This window comes from Physeter macrocephalus, chromosome 10 (assembly GCF_002837175.3).
Source record: "Physeter macrocephalus isolate SW-GA chromosome 10, ASM283717v5, whole genome shotgun sequence".
NCBI lineage: Eukaryota > Metazoa > Chordata > Mammalia > Artiodactyla > Physeteridae > Physeter > Physeter macrocephalus.
The window spans coordinates 78,896,734-78,906,339 of NC_041223.1; the positions used below are offsets into that span (position 1 = coordinate 78,896,734).

The window sequence follows — 9,606 nt, forward strand, 5'->3', positions numbered from 1 at the left end:
CACAGAACAAGACTAATCCTTGAGCCTAGGGATGCAGGTAAATGTTCCATAACAATAGTGTATGATGGTCTAATAGGGAAAGTACAGGGGTTATGAGAACAGAGTCTTGATAAAGTCTATACATGCTATTTGTGGCTTGTCCAGTTTTTCACTGGACACACGTTAGGACTCCGTTACTTCCATCTTTACTGTTGTCATCTCATATCAATTCATTCCAAAGTATGAATGATAGTCCTTCTCTTTATTTCCCAATGTGGGGTTAAACAAGTCTGCTGATTTTTTATAAACTTTGCTAAAAGTATACAAAGACTTTAATATTGGAGATCATTTACCCTATTGTTTATGAGCTAGTGTTGTTCAGCTCAGATTTACTAATACGGCTGAGTCTCGCTTCTGAGCACAAATTCAGCACAGTGCTGTTAGAGACCCCTGCCTATACAGGTAGGAATTCTCTCTCTTTCTTTCTTTCTCCTATCTCCAGGAAGAAAGAAAATACATACTCCCTGCATTTAAAAGATGCCCAAGAGTAACAACAGAATCTCTGAAAAATATTTTACCCTGTTCTCAATGAAAACTATGTATAAATAATATTACAGGCATATTTATACCATCAGTAGGGTTTGTTTGTTTTTTTATTGTAAATGGCAGAAGCAAAAAATTCATACTGGGTTTGCTTTGGTAAAACAACTCTCACTCTACCTCACTCCCCTCCCCAATACATGCAGACCACTCTCAGTCCTCAATTTTCTAACATGCTGGCTTCCATTTTTCTTACTGTGGACCAGTCTTCTCTAAATAGTAGGCAGAGAGGTTACCAGCAGATCTCACATTTCCCATCTCCAGCCTTCACCATCAGAAAGGGATGGAAACAGGTTTCTACAACCCAATTTGAAAATATCCCTGCAGTTTTTAAATGACCATTTTGTCCCCAGGCAGCAATCACGGGCTCAGAAATATGAGGTAAAGTCTGTGATCACCAAATAAAACCCATTGCAAGGCAAAACTTGCATACTTAGATCAATTTAAGGGAAAAATATGAAAATTTAGGCATCTTCCCAGCTCTAATTTTCTATAAACACCAGAAATGTATTCCTCCTGAGACCTTATTCAGAACTTTCTCCCCACTCAACTCAAGATGCTGTTAACTTTTTTGAGCCGAGAGTTTCTCTGCTTAGAATATTTAACAGGTGTCATGGATCACTGTACAGGAGGAGGTCGCTCACGCTGGTTACTAAGAGCACGGGCTCTAGCGGCAATCTGCCTGCATCCAAATCCTGGCTCTGCTACATAGAAGCTGTGTCACTTGGGCAATTACTGAATCTCTCCGGTCTCAGCTTTCTTACCTTTGAAATTGAGATAATAATAGTTCTTGTCATGTTGACTTCTTTCAATTCTTAAATAAGCCAAAATGTGTAAAGCACTTAGAACATTGCCTGACACATATTAAGTATTTAAAGGAAGTAAGTGTACTATTTTCAGTTGTCAAATCTTACAGGTATCAAAACAAGATCCATAATTTTTTTTTCTGTGAAAGGTACAGGTTCCAAATGTAACACTTCAAAATTGATAGCAATTTTTTCTTTGTTTTCTTCTGTTTGATTATCCTTTTGAAGCATAAAAAGTTGTTGGTAACAACTTTTCATTCCAGTGTATAATTGGAATAGTTTCAGAGCCTGGTATACAAAGAACTTCTTATATATTCTTCTTTCACTCCCCACTCCTCAACCTTTTGTATAAGTTGTCAGAGGTGCAAAAATTACTTCCTCATGGTTTCCCATGAGGAAGTAATTTTTGCACCTCTGACAACTTATACAAAAGGATTTCAATCAGTGGTCTGCAAATCAATAGTCTTGAGTTTTGATTCCTAAAATGACAAAAATATTAAACAGCAATCATTCTTATCACTAAATATTAAGAATCTATACATTTTACATGACACTGGCCCAAAACACTAGGCCACCAGCAACAGCCACACATAGGAAGATGAGGTGGGGATCTAAGAAATCTTAGGGCTTTCACTGGTTTCTCTTCTTTAGGAGTTGACCTGCCTTAAACTGAAGGGACACATTGTTCTAATCACATTTGGCTTTACCAAGGTCAACACTATGGCTCCCAAGTCTCACAAATAGTGAAGTTACATGTTTTGACCTCCTCCTGACCCATATAAGAAAATGAAAACCTTTCTAATATCGTTCCTGTTCCTCAATGGAGTTAACTCTTTTGTTTTGTTTTGTTTTTTAATAATTTATAGACTCAGATTTATCACTATTTAAACTTATTTTCCCTCTAAATGATTAAAATCTCTCACATGTGAGTGGGATTTAATAGGAAAATTTTTACAATCTATCTTTTGGAAATGGATATACAAGGAAGTTCTCATTATTATGTTTATCCCAAAGCCCAAGGTTTAGCTTTGTCAACTTTTTGATTTCTCATCCTGAAGCATCTATGAATATGCTAGTTCTATAAGACATTGTAATATATTTTCCAGTCAGGGTCCATCCCGGAAAGAGAAGCAATTTTAGACCTTTCGTATTTAACACAGATAATTGGTTACATTTCTGATGAAATAGCTGTGAAGTCAAACAAAGGATGGTGAAGAAATTTAGAGATTAACAGCAGAAAACAACTAACAGCCTCAGGTCTAGAGAAGCAAGAAAAAGAGTGATTATGCAATCAGTGTACTTCTGATTGACCAATCTTTCCCAGAGTGAGAGGGCAATGGAGACTGGAAAATGTGGTTACCCAGGATACAGAGCAGAGCAGGGGGAAGTAAGGCAGGAAATGGGGCTGTAGCAAATTGGCAGTCATCCGTTACACGGGGAATATTTAAAGTGAAGAAAGTGCTTTAGCTCTAGTCTGTGTGATCTTCACATTGCAAGCATCAATACAACCTAAGAGCCTTTCAAAAGGTAAATTCTTACACCCGATCCAAATATGAAGATGCAGAATATCTGAGGTGGACCCAGGCATCTGTGTTTTAACATTTATGTCAATAAGTTATCAGACAAGTTTACGGTCAAATAAACATCTCCTTCTCCCTTTCACTTGACACCGTAAATTTCTGGGATGATAATGTGCAGATAAGTCAGTGTTTTTTGAGGATCAGGTTTATTAAATCTTCTAGTAGGTTTACTAACTAGAATGAAACATGATTCTACTTCCATATCTCATCCAGAAAACAGGAGAGACACTTCCTGAGTATAAGTGGCCACGACCTGAGTTGTTTATATATTTTCTGAGAGGGCAGTTAGGGGTCACGCTGTGTCACTGGAGCCAGCTCTGATTAGCTGTGGTGCTAATGATTCTGGCAGTGACACACACAAAGAAATATGTCTCAGGAATCTGGGCCTCTCTCTGTTCTGATGGGAGCAGAAATTCACTTAGTGAATCTCCTTTCTCTTATCCACATGACACAATTCTCCCCTGTCTACTTCTGAGAGCCAATTTTGTCTTGTCTGCTATGAAAAGATTTGAGAAATACAGTGTTGTTAGCTGAAATAGTCTATTCAGTTTGACACAGTGAATTTGCTGCATTATTTTCCATCTTAACTTGCATTTGCTTACTATTCCAAATCAGTTTATTTACTTTCCACAGTGTGGGAAAGCTTTCTGCCTGGTACCTACGATACTCATTGGATCACTTCTTATCATTTCTTTAACTCCAATGCTTTGCACATCTTTTTTACTTATGTCCAGGATGATTTTGAACAATAGTTTTAACATACCAGTGTACTTTTAAAATTTCCATTGCTTGTGCTGTCTTTAATACAAAAACAGACAATATAGCTTAGCAGTTAGTAACTTCCTCTTCTAGTCTAGCTGCTCAAAATTTGTATAATTATTAAAATTGAAAATATGTCCAGTTAAAAAATATTTAATAACTTTGCTACCAATAATCTCAAGTTTGGATATCTTCATTCCTCATTAAACTTTTATACTGAGTTTAGGAAACTACAATGAGGAGGGGCCAAAGAAATGTTATCTTAGTTTTCCTATTTTATAAACAAAAAATGATACATTACAGCAAAATAAATAACAGTGTTGTTCTATATAAATTAACAGTTATTATAACTTTATTGATGGTCAAATGTATTTCGCACAAACAAATCCACGAATAGCAAATATATTATGGAGCTGACGTGCTAACAAGGTGTTTTATTGGAAAAATAAAATATGTAGATATTTTTACATATATTGTCAAAAAGGCCAGTAAAAATATGAATATAGGAACTGCATTAGAAGATCTGTAGTCTCATTGAAATTTCCAGTAAATGCGCCCTTTGTTCATTTCTGGTTCTCAGGAAAGATGACTAATAAGAGGAAGTGCCTTTAGAGAAGAGGCACCATCCAGGAGATCAGCCTGGGAAGGGTATTTACAGTTGTCAGCCTGAAGCTCGGAGAGGAGAAACAGAATCATTATGCAAAGAATCTGAGTTCCACTTAGCAGAGTGTCACAGGAGCTGTTAAATTCCAATCTGTAGAAGCAAGAGGAAAAGAGTAGAAACAGTGTAACTAGACCTAAGGCCATTGGATTCACAGTCACAATCAATCATATTCAATGACCAGTGAGAAGAAAATTTCAAAATGAAGGTGCTAAATATTATGTGCTATGACTCTTCTTTTATGCAGCTCTTGGTACAAAGATGGAAGAAAAGGGAAAAAAAAAAAGATAAATGTGCTACAGAGACTAAGAAAGGAAACATAGCACAGATTGTGGGGATGTTAGGGAGAAACATAAGACAAAGGGATTGTCTGTGGGATGAAAAGCCTTTAAATTTCTCTTTTAAAATATGTTATGTTTTTGTTGTAGAAAACATTGTCCTGATTGAAATACAAGCAATTTTAGAAATAAGTTCTGGAAATCCCTCTTGTTAAAGATATTTGCTTCAAAGATAGTTTCTAAATTTGCAGCTCACCTGGGGACAGGCTCCCCAGCTAAGAGAGAGCGAGTGATATTTGGAAATCTGCTAATGTCAACTCATTTGTTACAAAGATTTCTGTCAGAGAAATACATTTTAGTCTGTACTTTTCACAGATTGCTATACTCACAGCACCTAATATAATTTCTTCCATGTAGAAAGAGCTCAATGTTTGGCATAGAGTTGAATTAAAGAATGTGGAAGATAGTTGATTTCTGGGATCCTCTATACACTTGGGAGTTGCCATTGATCTTGAGATCTTGAAGGAAGGGTCCCAGTCAATTATCTCTAAATCTCCTCCTACCTAGCACAGTGCCTGGTGCCTAGCTGTAGCTTGCTTTCAGAATATGCCAGTTCCAGGAGTAATTCTAACTGGAAAAATACAGCCATTTGATTTTCACGTTACTCACTCTGTCTGCCTCCCCCTCGTATATTTGACATATTAAAATGCATCAAGGAAGTATAGCTACTAAAAAAGGGAACCAAAGGAGAGACACATTTCTCTTTTTCTAAAGTTTTTTCTCAGACAGCTAATCAACGTGAAGAATGACATTGAAAACATAGACTTTTTTTACCCGAAAATAATGTATGCCCATGGGAACAAAATTTCAAATGGTCCAGTGGATATAGAAGAAAAAACATGTTTCCCTCCTGCCCCTTTCCCTTTCCTAGTTCTTCTTCCAAGGAGCAATGATTGGTGCCAATCCCTTGCATATAATCATCACAGTTGTAAAGTCCTATTTCATTATTTATAATGACGACATAGTATTCAAATGTAGAATTGTTATACCTTCCCAAGTTCTCAGTTGATGGTTCAATGAATATTTACATAAATAGATCTTTTTGCAAAAGTAAGCTTATTTGTAAATACATTCCTAAGAGTTGAATTTTACTGAGATTGCTAAATTATCCCCCAAGGGAATTGTTTCAGCTTATACTCCCATAAGGAGTATAGTTATACGATAATATATTAAGTTACTGAGCTTTGACCATTCACATAAGAGAAAATGTCACACAGGAGAACGTGTGGTAATAGTTTGCACATATGAAGCTGCCATAAGATGTATTTGAGCATTTTTTATATTTTAAAAGTATGTATTTCCTATCAATAGTCTGTCATACCCTTTGCCCACCTTATTTTTTTGGTATTGACCTCTTCTTTCCACAGATTTAATAGAGTTTTTATATAAATAAAATTATGTCTTTGAGATATGACTTGTAAATATTTGTTCACAATTTGTCTTAAGACTTACTACAGTATTTTTTCACGCAGAAATTTTTCATGTTTGTGTAGTAAAATGTATTATATTCTTAATTATATTGCGTCTGCATGTTGTGTCTTGCCTAGAAAGACTTTCACTTCACGAACATTAAATATAAATAAATTCATCAATAGAGAGAGTCTACACAAGTTTGATAATTATATGATTAAAAAGGAAGCGTGCCACAAATATATCTTTTTAATAAAGAATTTAATAATCAAAACAGTTAAGGATTATGGAAAAATACACTCAGTTTTGTTCTGGGTCAGCGTTTCTCAAAGTTTAATGTATAGAACTCTAGTTTGTAAGGATAGTAATATAAAAAACTCATTATGTGGTTAAATAAATTTAGAGTATGCTGAATATAGGGGTTATGGAGTTTTTTATTGTATCATTTCTCAAAGTTTTTAGTAAGATGATGTGAAGAATTTCACATGTATTTTCTCAGATGGAGATCCTATCCATGCCCTCTCCCCAAAGCAGAGTCTGAGTCAAGGATTCCACCACAAGTGGTTTATTTCGGAGGTAATCCCAGGAAACATCAGTAGGAGAGAGAGGAAGTGACACACAGCAGAAAGGAGACCACTGCAGACTGTATGATGAGTAGGCTCCCACTCTGGGCCACTGGGAAACAGAGATTGGACTGAATGCCCAACAGAGTCATCCCACACAGAGCTGGGGAGCTAAGGTATGTATCCTCCAGCTTCTATATCAATCAGCACTTGAGACCTGTGTCCAGAGATGTTAACAGCCTGGCGCTTCTGTAGGAGAAAGCTTTTGGAAAAGCACACTCTGGTCCCAGGCCGGGCCTACTGCATGTTGTAGAAGAAGTCCAGGCACTGGCGCAGCTCCCAGATGGACACCCTGATGCCCAGCTCCCTGGTCAACTCCAGCCCCACCTGCAAGGTCTTCAGCGACAGGTGGACAACTTGCTTCCCTCTCGGCTTTCCTTGTACTAGAAAAAGTACTCTGTGGCCTGGCTGTTCCACAAGATCTGGGACCTGTGGTCCTTCAGTGTCTGGATGTACCTGGGAGAGGCCGGGTGTGGGTGTGGACAGGGTGGAAGTGGCCTCTGCCATCACGGAAGGGGTGAGATCCCCCAAGAGGAGAAGAACGTGGGGTGTCATCCCCTCATGGTCTGTAGAATGCCAGCAGCACACCGGGCTGTGTGGGAGGGTCACGTGTGCAGCTGGACACGAAATGCCAGGAAGCAGGGCCACAGGGTGGAGTCTGGGACACTTGGGCCAAAGCTGCAGCAGACGGGTCCTCACTGGCCCCGATGACAGGCTCGCTCATCCTTGGAGGCCGAGTAGTCCACGCCGTAGAAGCTGAGCCCCAGCAGGATCTTACTTTGCCACTTGGACTTGGGGACCAGAACATGACGCAGGCTGGCACCCAGGACAGTGGTGCATTGGGGCCAGACTGCTGTGCTGTTCAGAGAAAGGACCGACACGGGGACCAGCTGCTCAAACTCCTTGTGTGTGGAAATGCCCAGCTTGTTGGTCCCAGGAGCGATGGTGTGCCGGATGGCCAGGATGGCCTGCAGCTGGCCCTGATGCAGTGTCTCGGCCACGTGTCTGAGCATGTGAATGAGGCCGCTGCTGGGGGCTCAGCCCAGGATTTGAAACGCCTCAGGATGTGCTGAGGGCTGTGCTGCACCCAGGAAGTGCCTCGAGGTGAGGACATGGGGGCAGCTCCACCGACGAGGCCTTGTGCTGAGGGAGCACTAACCTTGCACTCCAGGGAATGAGGAGTGCCATGGGATTTGGACAGTGTGCCAAGAGCATCTGCTAGAGCTCCCTTTTTTTTAAGTGGATTTACTCAAGGTCTGTGGTGACAAAAGAAAAGCTTTCACCTCTGTTCAACCCTCTGTCGGTTCCATCCTCCTTTCTTCTCCCTTAGACAGCATAGGTTGCTATCTGCTTGGTCAATTGCAAAGTTTAAGATATGTCACCTTTGTGAATAGACAAGAGCCCAGGCTTGCAAAAATTGTGTCTGTATTTACAGTTGTCTGTGAAATTCTCCTTCACCTTTGCTTTAGGTCCAGCGAGGAACAGCTTAACAATATTGACCTCTTCTTTGTAAAGACTCTTAAACTAACAATTGCTTCGAGTTCTTACACCACTTTTCTAACCTAACAGTGATAAGTTACCAAGATTTAGATATTGTGTTAGTGGGTGGGAGATAGGATATTTAGTTTTATGTGTGAACTTGGCTGAGCTATGGTACCCAGTTATTTAATAAAACACTGATCCAGACGTTACTGTGAAGTTATTTTGCAGATGTGGATATCAGCTAAATTACGTGACTTTAAGTAAAGAACATGACCTTCATAGTGTGGGTGGGCCTCATCCAGTCAGCTGAGGGTCTTAGGAGCAAAAACTGTGTTTTTTTGGAGAAAAAGAAAGTCTGCCTCAAGGCTGAAGCATCAACTCTTGTTTGCCTGCTAGCTTGCACTACACATTTGCTGAAACCTTGCATTTGAGTATCAGGAACTGGTCTATCTAACAAATAAGATGGTATTTTCCCCCACTGTTATTGATCCTTATTAGAGCAACCCCAGAAATCATATAACAAAAGAGGTGATTCAGACAGGTGATTTAGGTAGTGTTTGAATTTCAAGACAAATCTAATATTACCAAACTGGTATCTTAACTCTTCAGTAGACTCATGTTTTTTTGAAACAGTTTAAGAAATCAGCCTGACCACCTACTACTTCAACAATGAAGACCAACTTGACTAATATTGATTATTACCTTGGGTGTCCAGGGCACATTCACTGCTATTATCCCATGTGAGCATAACCATAGTTTATTATTTATCTATTATTACAAATATATTATTAATAGGGAATTATCATATGGTTTAACTTTATTTAATAATTATTACAGGAGGAGCTTCAAGATGGCGGAAGAGTAAGATGTGGAGATCACCTTCCTCCCCATAAATACATCAGAAATACATCTACATGTGGACCAACCACTACAGATCAGCTACTGAATGCTGGCAGAAGACCTCAGACCTCCCAAAAGGCAGAGCGAAGGGCAGACGCCCTTGGACGACCTACACGCAGAGGCGGGGCCAAGTCCAAAGCTGAACACCAGGAGCTATGCGAACCAAGAGGAGAGGGGGAGGTCTCTCCCAGCAGCCTCAAGAGCAGCGGATTAAATCTCCACAATCAACTTGAAGTGCCCTGCATCTGTGGAAAACCTGAATAGACAGCGAACTATCCCAAGTTGAGGAGGTGGACTTTGGGAGCAAGATATACTATTATTTTCCCCTTTTTTCTTTTTGTGAGTGTGTACGTGTGTGCTGCTGTGTGAGATTTTGTCTGTATAGCTTTGTTTCCACCATTTGTCCTAGGGTTAATCCAACCCATTTTTTTGTTTTTTGTTTTTTCTTTTTTCTTTTTTCTTTTTTGC

General features: G+C 39.3%; 1 pseudogene; it reads right to left on the reverse strand.

Moving 5' to 3' along the window:
* Positions 1-4,300: 4,300 nt before the first annotated feature.
* Positions 4,301-8,992, reverse strand: LOC102987996 (chitinase domain-containing protein 1-like; annotated as a pseudogene).
* Positions 8,993-9,606: the final 614 nt, after the last annotated feature.